This window comes from Nomia melanderi, chromosome 7 (assembly GCF_051020985.1).
Source record: "Nomia melanderi isolate GNS246 chromosome 7, iyNomMela1, whole genome shotgun sequence".
NCBI lineage: Eukaryota > Metazoa > Arthropoda > Insecta > Hymenoptera > Halictidae > Nomia > Nomia melanderi.
Window position 1 is genome coordinate 16,920,644 of NC_135005.1, and position 22,377 is coordinate 16,943,020.

Here is a 22,377-nt window from a genome sequence, read left to right on the forward strand (position 1 = left end):
GCAAGTATGCAAATCAGAAGATAACGATCGCGGTGTTTATGCGCGTTGTCGGCCGGAGCCGCGTCGGAAGAAAGTTTCGGCGAACGTACTGCCTTGTAAATTAGATTGACGCGCGACCAGTTCGTAACAATCTGTAGATCACGTAGCCGCCTTGATTTATACGGGCCGTTAAATGTTAGCGCGCGGCAACGGCGAAATGACCGACCTATGCACTCGCGTTTCGTAAGAAAGCCAAAGGCGCGTGTCTCAGTGATCGCGAATGTGGCTTCGGTCAGTGAATACAGCTCGTTTCATAACGTGGGATCTACTTGAATTTTCTTTAATAACCGTTAATAATCGGTAATCAATCGGGTAATAATTAATAATCGATCGGAGACGACAGTTCGTTCGAAACTACGGGTAGCCATCTTACAGCACGGTTTCGTTCTGACACGATAAGATAAATTGTGGAAACCATTGTTGAACACGTACCGCGTGTCACCGGAAATTTCGGTTATAGGAACTGCTTATTTTGAAAGTAGTTTAATCCTTAGCACTCCAGGTTGTTTTGAGATCTATCAGCAACTGCTACTAATTTTTATAGTACTAGCGAAAATGAGAAATGCTTAACATTTCTTCGACTTTTTATTTTCCTTCTTAGTAAATTTGCATGTGTGGAGAATCGAATAATTTTGGGGGAGTTTCGTTAAGATTCATTGAAATATTTAATATTACAACTGGTGCGATATCGGAGCCAACAGAGTTCAAAGGGTTAAGTCCGTTTTCGAAGGGAATCGAGTGAACCGTTATAGCAGTTACAATTCTGCATCTTCAATGGTTCTTTAATGGTCTCTTAATCGTTTCTAAGTAGACTTATGCCGCTTTCAAAATAAATGGGTCGTATATTGCTTGTAAAGTGTACCGATTTTTTAACCGATAGATTAACCCTTTACACTCGAGAGGTGACTCTCACCACTTGATTTCATACAGTAAAACTATAAAATTCGATATTTAATATTCTATTTCCTATAATGCATCATTTCGAGAAATATTCAAATAAAATAGCTTTTAAATATCAATTAAATATCAAACTTCACAGCTTCGCTGTGTCAAATCATTTGGTGACTCAGGGGAGCCTCTGGAGCGCGAAGAGTTAACACGTTGAACGACGATTTCAAGAGGAAAATACACGCTCTTTAACAAATTGCGTACCGGTAACGAGAAATCTCGTTTTCATATAAAGCCACTTAGCTATGCAACTTCGTTAATCACCACAGATTGAAAAAATACAAAACTTAATTCCAATTGATTATCTATTTAAAATATCTCACATAACAATATATCTGAGTTTTTCTATGTATAGTGATACAAGTTGGCCTCTGTGAAAATTGCCATCACAATTCAGTTCCCTGAAAATTAGCCGGTACGCAATACGTTAACAGAGCTGCCACGATATTCAGAAAAACAAGAAAACTGTCGAAAAACATCCAGAACCCGCAAGTGAACATTAGACGATTTAAAAACCGTTAGCGAGCGGCGGTGGAACGCTTTAAACCGCGTGTAGTTCGGTGGTTTACAGACCGGCCATCGGAGCGCCGCGATTGGCCGACGCAGAAATTTGATTCTGTTCCGTTCGTTCCTTTTCTCTTCTTTCTCTATCCCTCTAGCCGGTGGCCCGTCGCTCCCCCCTCCCTCCCCAGCTCCCCTTGTGCCCCGCGTCCCTTAGGCGAGTTACTGTTGATCCGCCGCGTCCACCGGTCGCCGGCGTGTTCAAGAAAGAGACCGAGCAACGTGTTTCCCCAGGGAAGTCGGTGCGGTAAACGGCGAGAGTCCAGAGACGCTCGGTGCCCGAACAGTCCGTCAGTGACAGTGCGTTCGCGAACACGGATTCCCCGGCGGCCTGTTGGTCCGGATCGGCTCGTAAACTCTCGAACCAACCGTCGTCTCTCCGCGCCGCGTGCCCGCCGCGCTAGAAGAGGAAGGGACACGAGAGACAGACACAGACCGCTGGTGTTCGCTGGAACGCCGACACCGTGTGTGTGCTTGTACACGGTTCGCCCTCCTGGCAACGCGGTGTCGCTCGAAAACAATGCCACGAGCACGTCCGAGTGGTTAGACGCGTGACCAAGGGAATCATCACCGGGAAACCGTCGAACGCTTCTCGCTACGCGGACCGGGCCAGACGGCCACGCTGCAAACAGGAACGGCTCGCCGCGCATCGATTACACGCAAGGGTACGTACACCGTTTTCGATTTTTCTTTACCCTCGATCGATCCCCGCCGTTGCACGGGGAGACGACGGCGACGAGTCGGCTCGATGCCGGTAAATCTGGAAAGTTCGAGCGACGCTTCGATCCGGCTTCACGTTCCTCGCCGGACGACAGAACACTGACGCGGTCTCGCGATTAGGAAACTAATCGCGTGGCCATTTTAGTTGCCGATACGTTCGGCGATCGTTTGAATGATTTTCACTCGCGACGGTAGAGGGAACGTTTAATGCGACCGTTCGTTTCGATCGTTTCGAATCGATTCGTGGGAGATTCGAGATCGAGGTGCCATTCTGCGAGCGGACTTTGGTGCTTCTTTTTCGTAAGGGTGCTTTGTGATATGTTTGATATTGCCGTGATAGTTCGATGCTGCTCGCTATTTGAAGAGAGAATCAATTCGAGAATCAGTTCGAGAATCAGGTACTAATTAATTTTTGAAGTACTCGATTTTAATGGGATATGGAGGAAGTATATAGTGCCTAGGTTATGTGGAATGGCAAAAACGTGGCTCGAGTGGTTATGGAATTTCCCGTGCGAAATGAATCGTTCCGAAAGGTAGCCTTAACCTTAATGATCAACGACTCCCGGTACGAATCGTAGCGCGTAGAAACAACGCCAGAAATATCAGTGGCCGTCACCTAATGAGTTCCCGAGTGTCGATCGGCCGCGTCACGGCGTCACGGAGATCTGCCACGGTCTTTCGGACGTCGTTCTTTTTTCGCGTGAAAGTGAGAGCGAATCGAGCCGGGTTGCGCGGTGCTCTCTCGCGTTGCGAAACGTGCTCTCCGCGAGCGGCGCCGTTGAAAAATCCATCGGGCACCGTTCTTTTATTTCAAAGTTTGGGCGTGACATGCGCCGACGTGTCTGCCGCCGCCGGCATTCGAACGCCGTTCGCGTTCGTGCGTGCATAACCGTACAAGATGTACCCGCTACACGTTTTGCCGCGTGAAACGCGACGCGATCGGAATTAACCAGTTAACTGTGTTTGACGAGTATACACGTCGCCTTAAAACTCTTATTGGCGCTAACTTTTCCGACGACAGATTATTTATTTTTTCACGTAAACCTGTAATTCTTCGTTTCGCTTCAGTTTTTCGTTAGGATATATTTTAACCTTCTATAAGCCCGTGTAACATTGAAGTCACACATCAATAGACTGGGTTAAATTGATTTATTTAATTTTTTATTGCAAAATGACGGATGACATTAAATGATACAGAGAATGATTATTAATTTCATACTGCGTAAATTTTGTTATAATCACGAAACGAAATTCGGCCCATAGAGGGTTAAGTGCATTTGGCCTGCATTTAATGATTATACACTTCATTATTTCATTTTATTGCGCGCACAATGACAGATTTAAATCTAAATTAAATCTAAATTCCACACTTAGCTGGTCAAGTGACAGAAATAATTCCGTCGAAGCCGTAAAGCATGTGTATAACGGGAAAATCCGTGTCCTCTCGTTACGGCGTACCGGGAAACACGGAACGCAAAAGAAAGTTGCGAACGGCGGAAACTGTAACGGACGATGATCTATTTTTGGCTAGTCCCTTGAAAGAATGGTCATCGAGCGTTTTGGGTTTTCACTTTTTTTTAATCGGTCGGATTCTTATCGCTGTTTAGTGCAGGTATTATTGCGGGGAATTATGTTTGTGTTCTTGGCGTGTTAGATTAGATTTTATGAGATGCATTGTAGATGCTATTATAGATACGTGGAACAATGGAACGATGAACCACGTAGTCGCAACGGACGTGCTTGCCTTTGGGCTTGGATTGTATTATCGTTAATAATTCTGTGAATTAATTGCCGTGGTTAAATTGATGTATGCCCTTGTGATATTATTTGGACACGATATTTCGTTGTTGAACAGAATTTTTAGCTTAATATTAGATTAGGTAAAAAGGACTGTAATTAATTCTGATATCTGTTATTTGAATATAGTATTTTATTGTTGAGAAGAGTTGTTAACTTAACATTAGATTAGGTGGAAGATATTGTAATCAGTTTTAATATCTATGGTTTTGTACTACAAACGCCATATTGAAAATTTCAGAAAAATTCAGCTGGGGATAATTAAACATATTATCGCTGCTATGATTAAAAAACATGGGATTCGATGTTAGAACAGGTCCCGCACGGTTGAAGTATTCTAAAAGGGTTTTAATTATGCGAAAAGGTTTTCAGCCGGATCTGTTAACGTATTGCCGCGAGTGCGACGTTAAATCGATAGTCCTTGCTCATCGGATAATCTAATATCTTCTCTGGTCGTTTAGAGGTCTCGGCCGAGTGTTTGTCGATTGCTCGTTAGCACTAAGAAACGAATGAGCTGACGATACAACTTCAACAATTAAAAAAAGAAGATAATAATAATGAAAACTTTTTGTTTCTTCTAATACTAGACGTGTGCTGCCACTCGCAATTAATTAGAGACCTGACGCCATTTTGAATACGCTTTTTCTCATTGTAGGATGAGAATATTTTTAGAAAATTACAAACATTACTCTTTAACCACTTGAGGTACTATTCACTTTCGCTACTAAACTCGTATATTTTACTATCAACAATTTAGAAATGCAACCAAATTTTTCATTCTACTTCAACTGGAAATTCCATTTGAAGATAATACATTGATAATAAGACAATATTTGTTTCCGTGGGTAATGAAGAACATTGATTGCTATTAAATTAGTCTAGAAATCTTAATCACTTGCACTAAAATTGTTAACCAAAATATTTTATTTAAGACACTACATCTTTCGTACACAGTACAAATTAAAATAAAAATATTTGTTTCGTGGGCAATGAACAGCATTGATCGTTAAATTAATCTATAAATCTTCATCACTCGTCTCACTCGTCATTGCACTAAAATTGTTAACCAAAATATTTTAAGACACTACATCTTACGGTATAGATTGAAATTCATTTGAAATGTTTTGGTCATCTGGATTCGATCTACCCGGTGAGCTCCGCTGAAAGTATACAATAGACCGAAACGAAAAAATTGAACCGACATACTCTGTAAATCGTGAATGAACACGTTGCGCGTGTACCGCGAACACTATAACTCAGGGAATTCGTTGAATAGGCAGTTAACGGTGTTCGCAAACGAACGTTTGGCAGTCGTCCTTATCTGCGTCGCTGAGTAACCATCGGTTATCGGCGAGCAACGTTGTTCCAATCGCCGAACATTCTGCGCCTTGCGGTTTATTTTAATTGCCTCTCTACATCCTTCCTTTTCCACTCGGTCGTTACAACGTTACATTGTTGCAACGCGACCGTATTTGTTTGTCGACACTCTAGGAATACGTTCTCCATCTGCAACATCTGCGATCAAATAATCCAGCTGTCTCTTCACAAACTTTAACCCTTTGCACTCGATAGGTGACTCCGAGTCACCATTCGATTTGACACTGCAAAATTATCAAGTGAATATTTAGTATTTTAAATGAAACTTTCTGAAATATTCAGATAAAATAGCTTTGTTGTTTAATTTATCTGTGAATTATCGTGGAATTAATTTCAAACGATGTCGACTGTATCTCGTTGGAAAATGTTGGATATTACCAGGCAAAAACTTTCGAGTGCAAAAAGTCAATTCCTTGTCACTTCCATAGTAGCAAAGGGATTTAGTGCACGTTCGAAAAATACAGAGAAATCTCGATCAGATTCAAGCTTCAAACTACGAGTCTTACAGTTGCTCAAATTTCAGCTACTAGAAACGCGAGCGTCGGTGATTATATTGATATATCTTTAAACATCAATCGAACCGAAATTTGTAACATACGAGAAGGAATACGGAATACTTTACCTTTCATGGTAATCGCCATGTAGGTCCACGGTGTTATAATAATAACGCTAATCGGCACACTTTTGTCAGGCCGTATATTCGGACCGCGTGTCGAATTGATTGCGACAAATCATTCGGTATTCCCGGAACGCGCGTTAAGGCAGATTTAGATCGCCGGTGAAATTGGCCACGTGGCACCCCCGCAGCCTTGACGAGAAAAATTCGTGGGCTCGAAAAACACCGCATTTCAACGAAATCCACGCGCAGCGGGCAAGATCGCGGAATTATCGGTGCTCCGTTTCACGCAGATCAATTGATCTTCCAGCAATCATGAAATGTTCTTTGGTAATTCCGCGGAAAAGTGATAATCGTCTTATATAAAGATTATATGTAACAATTGAGGATTATCGCTATTAGTCAAACTACTTTATTATCTCATTAGTCAAACTACATTATTACTTAATTAGTCAGACTATATTATTACCATATACGACTTACCATTAACATTTATTACTACTTACATTTATGCAAGTACATGTGCATTCATTATTCCTCAAGTAACTCGCTATGTCTATTATTAGTAACTTCATTTTCTAATTAAACAAATCATTCCCTTTCCGTAAATCCAGTGTTAACTAGATTTCATTCGAAATCAAAGTAAATATTATTCCTCTAATCAACTGTTACACTTAAAATATAAATATAGGCGTAACGTATGCTTAGAATTTTTCTCTTTTTCCAATAAATTATTGACAAAGCAGCCGTGTCGACCGGAGTCGAGAAATATATCATAGGTCAAAGGGTTAACCAAGAGACATCGATACCTTGTCACTGTTCGGCGGCAAATTCGAAAGCGGCTTCGGTTTGTTTACACGGAAACGAGGATGCGAACGGACGACAGCGGTTCCACCGTCTCCGCATGTAAACAGAGGGTTTACACGTGGCCGACTGTAGGCACTCGACGTGTTTTCATAGACGATTCAACCTTTGTCTACGTTGGTCTTTATTGCGATTCGTATACCTGTCCCCGACAATGATCTCAGTCCCCGTTACGAGGGTCGACGATGTAATTATAGTAGAAGACGCCTTCGAACGAAAGTTAGTAGACGCACTGTTAGCTCCTTCAGAGAAACAGCGCGTGGTCCATTATAGTTTCTAACGGTAAGCTTCGAATTAACCCTTTGCACTCGAGAGGTGACTCCCAGTCATCACCTGATTTGACGAAGTAAAATTATAGAATTTGATATTTAATATTGGACCGTGTATAATGCATCTCAATTTACTTATGATTTCTCTTTGAGTTAATTTCAAAAAATATCACCTTCGTCTAGTTAGAAAATTTTAAGAATTTCTAACGAAATACTTTCGAGTGCAAAGGGTTAACCCTTTGCGGACGAATGTCAACGTTTCAGAGATCGAATTTTCATAGTTGGAGCACTGAGTCACAAATGATTGAGTTACTCGAACAGCAAGAGATCATCACGTAATTTCCTTCTTTTACATTAATTATACATTTGATATATAATTCAGCTTTATCTGCTGAAAGTTTTGTACATTTCAAAGAATCTTTCATCTTCGTATGTTTCAAGAGACTCGTCAAAAGCCGCGCCACCTCGCGATTCATTCGATTCCCGTAACCCGCCATTGAGCAAAAGCGTACACGAAATATTCCGAGTGTGACACCCGGTGTTGATCTTTTTCGAATGGCGCACCTCGCGCGTCATTCCCTATTACGCTTTCGGCCAGGTACCCCCGATTGTGTCTGACACACATCTGCTCGTTTGTTCCTTTGAATCGCCAGAGAGGACCGTAAGAAACTTGCCGGTGATGTAAACATCTGCGTGTTACCCGCCGTTACGAAACTGGAGTCACGAACAGACACATAAAAGCACTCGAAACACAGTGCTCCTCATTATCCTCGTTAAAAAGGAGCATTTTTTAATATTAGAACTACCGAACGGCCGAGTTGACTCAAGATTTTTCTATAGAAACTTCCAAGAGTGCATCTATCGAGACTTCGATCACTCTTAACTTAGAAATTCTAATCTCAACCCTTAGCACTCCAGATGGTTTCATAGTGTCAGCATCTCCTAGCAATTTTGATGGTGGTCCTACTGAAAATTAATAATTTTTAACGTTTCTTAGACCTTTAATTCCCTTGTCAGTAACTTTGCATATCTGGAAATCTAATAACCTTAAGGTAGTCTTAAAATTCATTAAAATATTTATTACAACTGGTGCAATATTGGAGCCTACAGAGTTCAAAGGGTTAACTTAGAATTTTAGAAATTTCTTAGAGAAGCATCTATTATCTTCTCGATAATTGTAAAAGAATTTAGATCATTTCGACGCATGCGGTACTTCTAGTGTTAATTATACTCTTATCATTAGGAATACCGAATAGTAGAATTAGCTTTTTCGAATTTTGGAACGCCGGTTTTATATAAAACAAGCACAGCAATGTTTTCTAGTATTTTACTCGCTGGTTTCTCGATTACCGAACAATCCTCCGCCGTCGCGAGCCATTTTCCGAGGCTTTTTCGATCATTAGCCAATTAGAAGCCTCGCTTGAGTCAATAGCTGAAGACGAGATGAGGAAATTGGGCTCGTTACAGCTCCAATTAGCATGTTTCATTATTTTTACCTCACGACTAATCGCCGCGTTTTCCACCGGGACAATAATTACCGCTAGACGCTGCGGATGTTTATACAAACACACCTTCCCGTCGAATTATTTCAGCGGACTGACGCGGAGGACTTATTATCTCGTCGAATAGCCTCGCTCTGTAATGAAGACAATCGTGTACACGTTGAACTTCGTTGTTCTTAAGAAGTCTCGACTCTTACGAATCAGCCTACATTGTTCGAATATTCGAACTGTGATATATTTACCCTTTGCACTCGAGAGGTGACTCTCACCACTTGATTTCCTACAGTGAAGCTTTTTGATATTTAATATTATACTTCATACAATGCATCAATCTGAGAAATATTGACGCAAAATAGCCTTGTCCGTCAATTCGCGTTAATTTCTCGTCGAGTTGGTTTTACGAAATATCTTCATCTCGTCAGAAAATATTGAAATATTTCTAGCGAAGAACTTCGTAGCAAAGGGTTGATTGCGAAAAATATCATTGACATTCCATCAGAAAATAATGAATATCTATCGAGAGAAATATTCTCGAGTGAAAAGGGTTAATATTAAATCGACACGTTCCGAGCGACTCGATTCGGAATACGTGCACGCGCGAGCCGGAATTCGAATGCAACGTCCGTAGAAATAAACGACGACAACGGTCAACGTTAAACTAGCCGCGAACAGTTTCGCCCCGACGAATCGTCACGGCCGCGCCGCGAGTAGATTATAATGTAACGCGAAAATATACGCGGCCCGCAGCTGGGCGTCGTTAAACACGGAGCTAGAAACGGGTAGGTCTTAATCGCCGACGACTTACGATCCGCCTGGAATTCATCGCCGGACATTACGGGATGATTACCCGAGCGGAAAGATTACGGGGCTCTTAACGTCACAGCCGAAGCTCGCGCGTCGACGCAGCTGTTAATTATCGTCCGCGAATGGGAACGGAGCCCGTCAACCCCGAAAAATGTGGATCGGCATCCGACGACGTGAACCGTCCCGTTGAGCGCTAGAACTATCGAACAATCGAACGGACATTTTCGAATTTTTCTATCGGGACTCTGGGAAATACACAAAATGAACAAATATTAAATCATTCGAATTCGAATTGCACTCCGCAGAGGATTAAAATGTTCACTCGTTTCTTCGTCTGTCCTAGGTCAGAATATGTTGCACAATAATTTCAGAAGCCAAAACATTAATTTCCTGAATTTTTCTTCAAACCCCATTGCCTCCGGAGTTACTGAAATATCTGCAACGACGTAGTTGCGAACGGTGCGTAAGGAAAAATCATTTTGATAAATTTGAAAACGACCTATTTCCGAATTTCTGACGTCGCGATTATCGGAATTGCAAAGACACTAGAGGACCGTTAAACGAATTTGTGCTTCGCGCGGATAGAGCAACGACAGTACGCTCGGCCGTTGAAACGTGGGAGAAACGTATCTGTCCAGTTTCTCGTGAATCATTCAAACATTAATTGCCGGTCGCGGGACGGACAGTCGAAGCGCAAATAAAAGTTCTGTTTACACGATTTTGCACCCCGGCATCGGCTGTTATTCATCGCGGCTCGTTCGATCGAACGATTTGCCCGTGGCACGAGCCGCGTCCACTCGTGCGATAGAAACGATTATCGGCTAATTCGTTTGATTCGTGTTTTATGTGTTTGCGCGGCCGCACCAGTCACGAGTTACGGTCTCGTTTTCAATGAGCTTAATCGAGTCGACCGCAGCACGCGACATGTCCCGCAGCGCTGAATCATTCCCATCGATGGCTCGGGATTTATCCGGCGATCCCGCCGCATCATTCCGCGCGTCATCGTTTTCCCTGCGAGAAATCGATCTCTTTATAGATAACAATCATCGCGTAGAAGATAGAACAATGTCTAAGATTTTTCAAAGTGATGGGAATATACAATGATGTAATATAATTAAATAGGAATCTAGGATTACGTTAAACTGTTGGGATAGCATTTAACCAGTTAACTGTAGAATTTAGTTGGAAAAACTTCTCGTTCTCGTAATATAATAAAAAAATAGAGCGTGTACTCGTCGAACGCAGGAGGAATGTAGAGTATATTTTAATGAACGATCAAAGCGAAACGAAGAATTACATGTTTGTCTCAAAAAACAAATGATCCATCGTTGAAAAAGTTACCATTAAGAGTTTTAAGATGACTCGTCAAACACAGTTAACCGGTTAATCTTAAAATCTTACGCGATTCTCGTTCGCGCAAAGCGAGCCACGTGGAACGGATTTCCGCGCAAACCGAGGGTCAAGAGTAGTTACAACTCGTGCACACTTTTGTTACTTTTACGCGGAGGTTTATAAACGTGGCTCGCCGTAGGATACGCCAATGGATGGGGCTACGAATATCCAGAAATAACTCGGCATGAATTATACCTCGAATCGATTGCTTTAAAAGTTGGTAACAATGTTCTGTGTCCATGCTGCTCGCGATTAAGGAGAGTAGCTATAAATTTCGTAGCGTCGGATTTATGCCGGCGGAAAGTATTCTGCACGCAACGATCGCGATGTACCGAGCGGCCGGAATGGTTTCTTCTTCTTTTTACGAGCAGCGAACAGCGAGTCGTGGTTGCTTAATGAATTCTCCGTTAGAATTCGCTAATAGATCGCCAGATAATCTGGTTACATATGCTACGGGCGATAGGGAAAATTGCTTTCACGCTTGTGTGCCCGCGATAATGCCAACGTTCGATGTGCTGTCGACCGGCCGTCGTTGGGTTCGCGCCGCCGTTCATGGAAACGACGTTAATTACCATTTTTCCGGTCCGGCGATTCGACGTCTGTCCCGTTTGAAGTTCAAACGCATTTCTCTCGCAGGAAATGTCGCGGATTTTTTCGCGGTTCGCGTCCTTTCTGACGTAACTGTATCGTTTTTAGCCGGCGAGGCGGCAGCTCCGAGCACCGGAACAGTGTAATGATAGTTATTAACTGTTTTCTTTATCCGCGGGAGCGTTCACGGTGTGTGATCAGGTGACTGTTGTCACCGTGATGTCTTAATCGATGACTAGAACGCAACACCTGTGCGATCGCGTTCGATTTTTCCATGGAATCCACGTTTTCTCGTCGTTTTAGAGTTACTTGTTTGTTTTATAGAATATCCAGGGTTTACGGTAATGGGAATCAGTGTCGATTTCTCTGAATTGTGTTTCCTAATCAACGTAGTTGAACGTTAGCGTACGCGTCGAAGCACGCGTTCTCTAGTCGATGCGTTATCTCGATTCGAGTCGAGGGCAGCAAGAAGCCGAGACTGTCGAGGAGTAACAGTCTCCTCGGCGATGATTTAGACACGGTTCTTCGAAAATTGTGTTCGAAACGGGAACGCGACGGCGCCGTCAAGGCCTAAGAAAGGTAAACGACTAAATTACGAGCGATCCTCAGCGTCTTTGACATCGTTACAGTCTATCCTTCGCTGAGACGAACATCGTCAAGGTTGAGGGAAGAGAATTTCGTCTTCTAACAAAGGTTTTAACCTATTGCACTGGAGATTTTAAGATTCGGAGATTTATCGACGTCTCGCGCAAACATTCGATGATGAGATTAAGACGATATTTCGTGAAATTAACTCAAAGAGAAATCACGTACATCGTGGAACAAAGCTACTTTATTTCTATATTTCTCAAACTGACGCCTTATACATAGTATAATATTAAAAATCAAATTTTATAACTGTATAAAATTAAGTGGTGAGTGAGAGTCACCACTAGATTTGATATAGCAAAATTATAATCTTATATATAACACTGTGCTTCGTACAATGCATCGAAATGCGACATACCGAAATACAATAGCTACGATTCTTAATTTACGTTAAATGGTAACCCAACATCTTAACGTAATCCTAGGTTCCTATTCAATTATATTACATCATCGTACATTTCGATCACTTTGAAAAATCTTAGACTTTGTTCTATCTTCTCTGTACGCGATGATTAGCACAGTTAACTTTAATAATAAACGAACACACGCATTCGAAACAACTAAAGAATATTCAATCGAACGTCGTGTGTCGAGCCTAACACGAAACCCTGAGGGAGGCTCTAAAATCCGGATCTTCCGTTCGACATCGGCATCGGGATTAAGGGATACCGAACGACGGCCATCTGGGATCGTTGGACCGCGCGCTCCGAGAGTCGGCGGCCATAACCATCGGCCGTATATCAACCGGAGATACCGGTTTGTGGCAGTGCCCGTTGAAATCCTCGGAAATATTAACCGTCCAGATTTCGGGAAGCCTACCTGTGCCTCGGTAGGTCTGATTTGTGTTTGTCCGTTCACGCCTCGCGCTCTCCGTTCCCCAAAGGAACCCACGGCGCGAGAACGAAGCCGTGTTTTTCGTTCTCTTTTGAACGGGGACGAAGGCTTACGCTCCCGGGGAACCTCTAAAGATGCGCTTCGCTGAATGCAGGGGTGGAAGAACTTGAAATATAAGCTACTTTCTTTGTTCGAACAGATTATTCATCTTCCATACACAGCCCGTGCGTTCACGCTGTAAGTCTATCGACAATGGCTCGCGGTAGGCTTCTGCGAGAAAGGCGGCCATTCTTCGGAACTCCTTTATTTAGCAGCTACTCCACCAATTTACCAGCATTTCTGTTGTGTACTTTGAAAGTTCTGCTGCGCCTACTGTCTCTATCATAGTCGCTGAATATTTCACTTCTAATTTACTGATTCTGCTACTCGAGGATTCACTTTAGTTACTTGTTAGTTCCTTCAGAGAAATAGCGCGCGGTTCATTATAGTTTCTAACGGTAAGCTTCGAATTAACCCTTTGCGAACGAATGTCGACGTTTCAGAGAGATCGAATTTTAGTTGGAGCACTAGTTACTGAAACAGCAAGAGGTCAGCTCGTGTTTACGTTCTATTAATTAATCAATCGATATAATTTAGCTCCGTGAAGGTTTCCTACGTTTCAATGTCTGTCTGTCATTGAATACTGTGATAGGGCAGTGTCCTTGACAAATCAGAAGGCTAAAACGCTCAGGGTGTTGCTATAGTTTTTTAACCTAAGCACATTACTAGTAGTGGAGGTAGGGGGTACATTGTCCCCTCTGACCTGCAAAGGTACCGGTGGCTGTGCGCTCGGGGTTGAACTGCTGTCTTTCTATGATACGTGTCTTAACCGAATAAACCCTGCCGGGACAAGCGCTAATTCGCCCCTTTGGTTATCGGAGCACGCCGCGTATTTGTAATAGGAATCCCGGATCGATCGGCGACAAGTATTGTCACGGCGCTGTCGGGGAGCGGAGGGGTCGCATTGCTTTTCACGATGCTCGGATACGCAGAAGCCGATGTCTGCGATAATCGCGTGACAGCGGGCCGCCGCGCGGTCCCGTTTTAACGGGCCGCAATTATTTTAACGAGCCGTAATTCACGGTAAACGCGATTGACGGTGATTACCGGGCCATCTTGGCGCATCGATCGGGAAAGTCTTTTCGGTGCACGGCGCATTGCAATCACGGCGGTCTGATATTCGGTCCGTACTTATCAATGAACGCACGTACCGGGTGTCCGATAATTCCCGGTTCCCACGGTCCGCGATAGGAACGATAATGAAGGCACGATATTTCCGCGTACTCGACGTCTGTTTTAATGTTTAAGCAGATCGAGGGCAATTGTTTAACTTCCGCCTGTAATTCCATGGCTTGCACAGGCGCAGGTCGATTTTTCTAAGCAAAGAACGCAATTATTCGTTATCTAGCGTTGCAATCCTTGTTATTACTAACTTAGTCACGTTATTGAACATTTCCATTATACATCGATTATCCTGCATGTTGCGATTATTATCAATTAATCCAGAACCGTCACGTGTATAGGGCTAATAATGAGTTCCGAACAGAAGGAAAAAAAAGGCAATTAATTTTTATAGTATTCCTAGCGAAAACGAGAAATGCTATAACATTTCTTTAATCTTTTATTTTCCTTGTTAGTAGAAAATTTGGATGTGTGGAGAATCGAATAATTTTAGGGTAGTTTCCTTAAGATTCATTAAAATATCTAATATTATTCCTGGTGCAATATTGGAGCCTACAGAGTTCAAAGGGTTAATAATGAGTTCTGAACAAAAGGAAAACAGTTCCTTCGAATGAATCAATTCTCCGATCTACCTCTGATCGCCCGATTATCGTTACATTCAATTCTAAGTAGCTCCTCTCCATCGGCCGGGTATTTTTAGTGGAATCGGTTGGCGCGCGGATCGATGCGGTCGCCGCGTATGCAGCAGCTCGCCGGTGGCTCGTTTGAAATGTATGAAAACGGCGAGGAGGTTCCCGGTCGCATGCGAGAGCAGCGTTCGTTTATTGTCACGGTAACTTTTCAGGCGGACACGGATGATTTATTAGGTGACCCGGGGTCGTCGGACTCTCTCTCTCTCTCTCTCTCTCTCCTCGCGCGTCCACAGCGCCACCCCGAACACACGCGCGAAAAATGCAAATAAATTTCGCTTATGCAATCGCGCTACGATCCGGCCGGCAAACGACTTCCAATAAGGCGTTATTAAGAATGGAGATTTATTGCTAGACCGGTGTTCCTATTCGTCGATCGTGCGTCCACGCCATGGATTTGTTGCCGTTCGACTCGGCAGAGGAACAGGGTCTAATTGAGTGCACGTTGGACGGTTACACTTCGATACCGCGACAGAGTTCGGCGTCGGCGTGTTCCGACCACGTTTTCCAGCTTCCCGAGGATTTATGACGGGGCTGCGACCTGCGTTAGGGATCAAGAGGACCAGCTGGACGCTCTAGCTGTCGTCAGGTGAGGCTAATTATCCTGTTCGGATGAGTTGTTCGTCGTTGTCGAAGTGCTCGGTTCAAGCAGGTCAGTAGAAGGTAGAAATGGTAACGATCCGTTGGAATACGAGAACGTTGCTTTAGAGGGTTTCACCAAGAATCGAAGAAGATGTGTCTTTTGCTGAGATTGTTTGCTATTGGACTAAGAACTTAGAGAAATCTCTGATATTTCTGGTATATGTCGAAAATACAGCAACTTCTTCAGTTATTCTTCCATTTCTCGCTGAGAACCTACAGAAATCTCTGATATTCCTGATACATATCGAAAATACAGTAACTTCTTCACTTATTCTTTCATTTCTCGCTGAGAATCCACAGAAATCACTGATATTCCTGATACATATCGAAAATACAGCAACTTCTTCAGTTATTCTTCCATTTTTCGCTGAAAACCCATAGAAATCTCTAATATTCCTGATACACATCGAAAATACAGTAGCTCCTTCAGTTATTCTCCCATTTCTCGCAGCCAGCAGTTGTAATTAAAACCGACAAAGCATGGTCGCTGCCCTCGTATCCGCGTTTCCCGCAAATACGCCGAGTAGACTAGCGAAGCGTTGCGAAAGGGAAAGCTCGACTATGGTCCTGTGCGGTGGCTCGAGTCCGATTCGATCACGGTGGCCAGACGGTATATAGAATCGCCGATCGATTCTGAATTCTCGATGCACGAGTGGCTATCGTCTTCGAGCCTCGCTGCTCTTGCCGGCGAGCTGCATCCCTGCCAGTGTGTTTTCACTAAATATACATTCGCTCCTTTGATCGATCTTCTTGCAATCCACTTTGGTCTCTCCGTTTATCTTTCCCGTGTTTCTCTATCGCGATCGCCGCTGGAGGAGCTAGATCAGTGCCAGGCTGCCGTCTCTCTGAGTAGTCCGTCGACTTCTAAAAATCTATCGTTCTTTGTTCATCGGAGTGTCATGCGTCTCGGACGAGAACCAGCTGTTTTATTTCTAATTTCGATCGGTAACTATATCGACGAATAGCAGATCAGTGTCGAAAATTTTCGTCTAACGATTCTCGCGTAACGTTACTCATCGTTCGTTCCTCGTTTTGGGAGCCGCGAGTAAGCGGAAACGCGAGACAATCAATGACAGACCGGGGGAACCGGCGGTCAGTTCGACAGTCGAGCAGCGACAGGTGGAAATAAAGGTGTTTGCACATCGCGAGTGGCGATCGATGATAGCCTTAGCATTGTCCGGCCGGTGGCATGCACGATCAACCGATTAGCCGTGACCTAGCCGGCTCGGTGTTATATTTGCCGCGGCGCTGCGATCCCTTCGGTATTCCGTCTCGCCTCCCTTTCTTCTCTTTTCCCTGTTTTCTCCCATCGATTCCTGCCAGCGTTCGACTGGGGGCGTTCACGTAACTCGGCTCTCGGAAACGACTCGTCGAAGATCATCGTATAGGAAACGGAATTCTCGTGAAGAATTTCAGTGTACATACGAATTAGCGTGTAAGAAATATTAGTAAGTTCCGTATGAATACGCAACGAACGGACAACCGGAGCCAAAGGTTCTCCTCGTTAAAAAGTATCGTTAAAACTTCATTCTGCTCGCGTCGAAAATGGAGTAAGGTCGACCACGGAGTTTTAAATAATTCTTGCCTCCGGTGGTCCGACGGTTGACGCCCCCAGCGGCGAGAATCGCCGGAGCACTCTCTATTCTCGCTCCCAACCATTGAGACACGTTCGGAATGCAAATTAGCGTCGAAAAAAATCTGCGAGTCACCGAAGGTCTTGCATAAACGTCGCCCGGAGACTGTCCGAACGAAATATCCCGTGTTCCCGCTGGCGCGAGGTAACAACCGAGCCGTGAAGCGTTCGGTTCTTGTAATCGATCGCTTTTTCCGCGCGATAAACGGATTTATTCTGTGCCACGGCTATCCGAAACTCGTCGAAGCATGCGGGACACGTTTTTGTGGCTGGAAACTCGTAGGTGGACGATTCCCGGCGCGAAGCGAAGCGTTCAACCTTGCGCGGCAAGGTGTGCGACTAGTTTCCGATAGGGCGGCCTTGGAGGACGCGTCGTTTCCGGTGCAAAAATCGCGAAGCGATACGGTGCGTGGGCGTTTATCGGCGGCACGGGCGTGAAATCGCGCGGCGCCGCGGTAGCGAACGAACCGCGTGAACTAGAATACCTCGTTTAACGGTGGAATATGGGTCGAACCACGCCGCGAGGGGAAACTACAATTGGAGATCATAGAGAAAAAGAGAGCGCAAGGTTAGGCGCGTGCACGCGACAGATACGAGCCTCCCGTCGACATTTTTCTTGTGAAAACGCGGACAATGCTACGTTCACGCAGAAATATGCCCGTATCGAGCGTTGTGGCTTGTAAATGGGAATGGATGGAACGTCGGTTTCGCTGTGAAAGGTTTCGAGAAGTTCGACATTAAATAAGGATCTGGCAATGAGCAGTTATCTTCTATTAAATTTTCTAGTATATTATAAATGGGAATGGATGAAACGGTGGTGTCGCTGTGAAAGGTTTCGAGAAGTTCAAAATGAAATAATCTAGCAATGAACAGTTATCTCCTATTATATTTTCTAGTATATTATAAATGGGAATAGATAAATCGTTGATTTCACAAAATGTAATGTTTCTGAAATGTTTCGAGGAGTTCAAAATGAAATAAGCTAGCAATGAACAGTTTATTATATTTTCTAATAAATTATAAATGGGAATAGGTGAAACGGTGGTTTCGTTGTGAAACGTTTCGAGAAGTTGAAAATGAAATAATCAACCAACGACCAGTTATCTTCTATCATATATTCCATCCAATATTCATCGTTCTCGTACGTTACAATTCGAGACGTTCGAACAACCGAGAAACTTTCAGCTGGATGTTCGCATTTCTCTACAGCACCGCGCAGAAAAACTGCAACGCCAGTGAAAGATAAAGTAACAAAGATAAAGCGACCGTTCACGTGGTGGTACGGGCTTGATATTAAATGTCTCGCTCGCGATTCGCCGTGTAGTTTTTCATCCGTGAAGTGGTACGTGACAAAAGCTGTTCGATTCTGCTTGAATTTCCCTTTACGCTGCAATATTTCGCACGCCGGCGACCGCGCAGGTTCCCTGCGAACCGGTGTGTTACGTTATAAGCATAGGTCGACGGTACTTGTGCGAGGCCGTTCCTTTGAATTAAAGAGGAAGCGTATAGGTCAAGGAAGTTCAAGGTTGCCCGATCTTTTCAAGCCTCTCGTTCTCTGCCCCGTGTTTCGGGGATCATTCACGGACTCGTTAACCCCGTGTCGATCGTGTGCTCTTCGAAATCGAATCGTTACGGAAATATTACGAGATACTAAATAGTAACAACGAGTGAGACTTGCGATGAAGATTTTCAACGTGATTCAACAAATATATATATTACTTAGTTAATTCGAATTCGAAATAAATATTATTCCTCTGTAATCAACTATTATAAATGGAAATATAGGCGTAACATATGCTTAGAATTTTTCTCTTTTTCCAACAAATTATTAATGACAAAGTAGCCGTATCGATGACAGTTGAGAAAGAAATCATAGGCCAAGGGGTTGACCCTTTGCACTCCTAAGGTGCGTCACCACTCGATTGGTACTTCGAAATTATAAAATTTCGTATTCAACATTAAGTCTCGAGTAATCTGTCGATACGTGAAACGTGGAACGGAAACGGAGGAAATGAACGGAGGAAGAAAGGTCAAGTACCCTAGCACAGTGTTCTTTCCTGGAACAGGCATCGTTTTCCGCCGAGTGCAACGACGCGGGTGCACTGTGAACTGCGTGTAACCCGCTTTAATGGCACTATAGATCGGGCGTGCAACAGTTCCATTATAGATCGTAGATACCGCGGAAACTATTCACCTTCCGATGACCTTATCCTCGATAGAAGTAATAACATGATTCCACGTTAAAACACGAGCACCGCACGGGGACACATCTCTTATCGGATCGATTTCATTCGCTTTTTCTCTCGGTGTCTCCGTTCTGAAGGAACGTCGATCATATACATAAAGCAGTCGAACGTTATCAACATAATTACATTATTAAACATTTTCATTTCACATCAGTTATCTTGTACGATTGCTTTCTAGTCATTCAGAAGCGTCAGTCACCAATGGCTGACATGGCGCTTAACGTGTTAAAAACCGTATCAATCGAAAATTCCGCTTATGGAATGTTTCAAACTGGCGAATTCCTCGATCCGCCTGAAACCGCGCGAAGAACGCGTTCCCCGGAGAACTCCGGGAAAGAAGAACGCAAGCACCGAGCGCGGATAATGCGCGGACGTTCCGTCGTTAATAAGGGAATAAAGAAGTTCGGGTAATCAGAGCAGATTCGCCGGAAACCCGATCCGCTGGAGCGAATTCTCGGCCAGCGAAATAATAGTGTTTCTAATTGAGGCGTTTCCAGACCGGCGAGCGTCCGAGAAACGATCAACGATCGTTTACGATCGCGAGCGAGCGTCACGTGGAAACCGTTGATGAGGCGGCCCCAACTGTTTCCAATGCGAGGCCGGTGCGTGTTTGCCCTCGGCGTCATCGCGCTCGCGCGCGCGTCGTCATGTGACATAATTAAACGGCATCGGTAACGAAGTTAAGAGCCCGCGTGGCTCGGCCGACGACAATTGAGGGTGAAAAGCTCGAAAGACGACACACACGCCGTGTGACACAGCCACCGCGTGACACAACCATTTCTCGTCGACGACGGTTTAATAATCCTGTTGATCACACCCATGCCGGAGACCAACTAATTGGACCAATTAAACTCGATGGTGTGCCGGAGCCGATTGCGTTCCCCGACGAAATTTTTCGTCCGAATTGTCTGCGCAACAACGCCCCCTTAACGCATTGACTGCCGAATAAACGCTCACCAAAACCGTCACGCGATCAAAACAATTTTCATAATAAAACAAACTGAAAGGTCAAAATTCTTCACGATTGCCCTACTGTTCTTTATGTATTTAATACATCTAACAAAGTTCAGTTCGATACGTCGCTAAGAAACTTCATTTTTAAGTTGACGGAAAAAATGCTGTCACCTGAATTCGAGCGACATGACAGGTAAAGTGATAACTATGGAACTGACTCGCGCCGAGTTCTTAACGTTTCTCTGTGGAAACTAGCATATGTTTATTAATCCTTTGTCGAACATTTTCGAAACTTTTGGAAATCGTTTTCAAAGTAGCTGAGCTGTGTATCGGAATATTAGATAAGAGAAGACTACATATCAATGTTTCGTTAGTTGAATCGTTACAATTGTTTGCAGCGTTCCAATTTAGATATCGAAGCTCGAAGTCGCCACTATGGCGGCGTTCGGGGAACGGTTAAGGTTGTCGGTGATTTATATTTCAGTTTGGGTATCGCCGAAGCAGATTCTTCGACGGTTTCTCGGAGAAGCGTCTGTTTTCTGTTGAGTAATTGCGAAAGGAGAGTTCAGGGATGGATAATTTCCTCTCGTTCGGTAGCTCCGCGTTGATTACCTTCAGTTGTCAGTCGAGCCTTGACGGCCTCTAGTAATCCGTTTAATTCTTTGCAATTGACCGTGTCCGAAGAATTTTCGAGCTGAACATCTCCCAACGACTGAAGCTAATTAGAGGTTTTACATTCGATAAATTGTCCGTTTCGGTATGCGTTAATTGAATTGTTTTCACGGAGTTCTCTAATGGCCCTACGCGCTGCGCAGCGAATCATGGAGGATTTTCTGTACTCGGCATTTCCGAGCGAGCGGTTCGGGCAGGGCCTATCAGCTTCCAAAAATATCGCGAGAATTTTCAAGTGGAACGTTCGGAAGCCCGCGTTCCGGTCTCTCCATTGGCCCGAAACTAGCGATCCGCGACGGGTCACGAAAGCGTTTGTTCGGGTCGAACGAGCCAGACGGCGAAGGGAATCCGTAATAGGAGGTTGGATTTAGTGGGAACGCTGCTGAAACCACGTCGGAACTTTCGCGTCATCGTTGTCCTCTTTAAAATAAAGATTTTACCTGGCGAATACTTTAACCCTTTGAACTCGAAAGGTGCCTCTCAGTCACCACACGATTGGTGCTTCAAAATTTTAAAATTTCGCATTTAACATTAACCATTTGCACTCGAGAGGTGACTCTCACTCACCACCTGATTCGATGAAGTAAAATTATAAAATTTACTATTTAATATTCGACCGTGTATAATGCATCTCAATTTACTTGTGATTTCTCTTTGAGTTAATTTCAAAAAATATCATCTTCGTCTAGTTAGGAAATCTTGATATTTAATATTATATTTCCTATAATGCAACATTTTGAGGAATATTCAAATAAAACAGCTTTGTTCTTCAGTGTACGCTATCGATTTGGTTTCACAAAATACCTATTTCATCTTATCAGAAAATCTCAAAATATTTCCAATGAACAGAAGATGTTCAGTTTATTCAGGGACAAAGTGTGATCCGGAAGAGGATAGATCGCAGAATCGATAGAGACTCCCGGTCCAGCTCGCTGGAGTCGATGTTTGCGAGAGGATTCGAGTGCTCCGTGTACCGCTCGCGCGAATAAATCGTCGAAACAAAGCGATCAGGCCGGAGAGAAAGGAGCATGCCGGTTTCTCCTCTCCCGCGTGCCTTTTGTGGCACAAGGTTATGCAAGCATGGGGACCCCGAGGTTTTCGACCTGATTTTATAAATCTCTTTGATATCTCCGGCTCGCATCGTGGAAACAGCTCTGTTCTTTCTTTCTCCTTCGTTCCCCCTGATCCATTCATCTTGTCCTTGTACTCTATCTTCCCCGACGTCGAGAATCTCCTCGTCTCTCGTCAATGACTCACGAATTTCCCATGGAGAAAATTTTCTACCACAGAGAGCGAAAGTGTTTTCTTTGTACCTCGAGAAACTTCCCGTTGGAACAATGAGATGTTACGCAAGTTGTTCC

The 22,377-nt window shown here is 43.9% G+C and overlaps 1 protein-coding gene across 3 annotated transcripts in view; it reads left to right on the forward strand.

The window, feature by feature from the left end:
- The first annotated feature begins 1,712 nt into the window (after nt 1-1,712).
- Nucleotides 1,713-22,377, forward strand: part of Ae2 (anion exchange protein Ae2) — a 70,784-nt gene continuing 50,119 nt past the window's right edge. Inside the window, exon 1 of one of the 3 annotated variants that reach the window (XM_031972437.2) lies at nt 1,713-2,213. The gene's annotated coding sequence lies outside the window, so the exon portion shown is untranslated. Of the gene's footprint in view, nt 2,214-2,378; nt 2,667-15,296; nt 15,459-22,377 lie in introns of those variants that run through there. The other 2 variants (XM_031972440.2, XM_031972444.2) reach the window with 2 other exon arrangements.